This window comes from Terrapene carolina, unplaced genomic scaffold (genome assembly GCF_002925995.2).
Source record: "Terrapene carolina triunguis isolate 2854851 unplaced genomic scaffold, T_m_triunguis-2.0 Scaffold34329, whole genome shotgun sequence".
Taxonomy (NCBI): domain Eukaryota; kingdom Metazoa; phylum Chordata; order Testudines; family Emydidae; genus Terrapene; species Terrapene triunguis.
The window spans coordinates 1-1,888 of record NW_020698680.1 but is presented as its reverse complement, the minus strand read 5'-3'; the positions used below and the strand labels follow the sequence as shown (position 1 = coordinate 1,888).

Here is a 1,888-nt window from a genome sequence, read left to right as displayed (position 1 = left end):
TGAGTTGATGCAGAGAAAAATACATAGATGCTTTGAATTACATTAAAAAATTCAACAGCCTGAATAGAATAATAGAATATCAGGGTTGGAAGGGACCTTAGGAGGCCATCTAGTCCAACCCCCTGCTCAAAGCAGGACCAATTCCCAACTAAATCATCCCAGCCAGGGCTTTGTCAAGCCTGACCTTAAAAACCTCCTAAGGAAGGAAATTCCACCACCACCCCTAGTGAAAAAGTTTTTCCTAATATCCAACCTAAACCTCCCCCACTGCAACTTGAGACCATTGCTCCTTGTCCTGTCATCTGCTACCACTGAGAACAGTCTAGATTCATCCTCTTTGGATCCCCCTTTCAGGTAATTGAAAGCAGCTATCAAATCCCCCCTCATTCTTCTCTTCTGCAGACTAAACAATCCCAGTTCCCTCAGCCTCTCTTCATAAGTCATGTACTCCAGCCCCCTAATCATTTTTGTTGCCCTCTGCTGGACTCTTTCCAATTTTTCCACATCCTCCTTGTAGTGTGGGGCCCAAAACTGGACCCAGTACTCCAGATAAGGTCTCACCAATGTCTAATAGAGGGGAATGATCACGTCCCTTGATCTGCTGGCAATGCCCCTATTTATACAGCCCAAAATGCCATTAGCCTTCTTGGCAACAAGGGCACACTGTCGACTCGTATCCAGCTTCTCGTCCACTGTAACCCCTAGGTCCTCTTCTGCAGAACTGCAGCCTAGCCATTCGGTCCCTAGTCTGTAGCAGTGCATGGGATTCTTCTGTCCTAAGTGCAGGACTCTGCACTTGTCCTTGTTGAACCTCATCAGGTTTCTTTTGGCCCAATCCTCCAATTTGTCTAGGTCCCTCTGTATGCTATCCCTACCCTCCAGCGTATCTACCACTCCTCCCAGTTTAGTGTCATCTGCGAACTTGATGAGGGTGCAGTCCATGCCATCCTCTACATCATTAATGAAGACTCAGAGGGGTAACCGTGTTAGTCTGGATCTGTGAAAAGTGACAGAGTCCTGTGGCACCTTATAGACTAACAGACGTTTTGGAGCATAAGCATCTGACGAAGTGAGTATTCACCCACGAAAGCTTATGCTCCAAAATATCTGTTAGTCTATAACAGGGGTCGGCAACGTTTGGCACGCGGCTCACCAGGGTAAGCACCCTAGGGGGCCAGGCCAGTTTATTTACCTGCTGATGCGGGCAGGTTCAGCCGATCGCGGCCCCCACTCGCCGCGGTTTGCCATCCCAGGCCAATGGGGGCGTCGGGAAGTGGCGTGGGCGAGGGATGTGCTTCAGAATTTGATTCCTTGAGGACCTGCTCTATGATTTTTCCAGGGACTGAGGTGAGGCTGACTGGCCTGTAATTCCCCAGATCCTCCTCCTTCCCTTTTTTAAAGATGGGCACTACATTAGCCTTTTTCCAGTCATCTGGGACCTCCCCCGATCGCCATGAGTTTTCAAAGATAATGGCCAATGGCTCTGCAATCACATCCGCCAACTCCTTTAGCAACCTCAGATGCAGCACATCCGGCCCCATGGACTTGTGCTCGTCCAGCTTTTCTAAATAGTCCTGAATCACTTCTTTCTCCACAGAGGGCTGGTCATCTCCCCATGCTGTACTGCCTAGTGCAGTAGTCTGGGAGCTGACCTTGTTCGTGAAGACAGAGGCAAAAAAAGTATTGAGTACATTAGCTTATTCCACATCCTCTGTCACTAGGTTGCCTCCCTCCCTCACTCTCTCCTGCTGTAATGAATGTGTAAATCACAGAGTGAGTGATGCATAATGTTTTCTTATTCCATTATACACTTTTTTCTTGCACAAAACAGAGATACGATGTTTATATCCAGGCAGCAGGGAGTTTTTAGGTACATCATGAGCAGACA

The 1,888-nt window shown here is 48.1% G+C and overlaps 1 pseudogene; it reads right to left on the bottom strand.

Annotated features, from left to right (window-relative positions):
* Positions 1-561: 561 nt before the first annotated feature.
* On the bottom strand, positions 562-1,748 carry LOC113405214 (annotated as a pseudogene).
* Between the last annotated feature and the right edge of the window lie 140 nt (positions 1,749-1,888).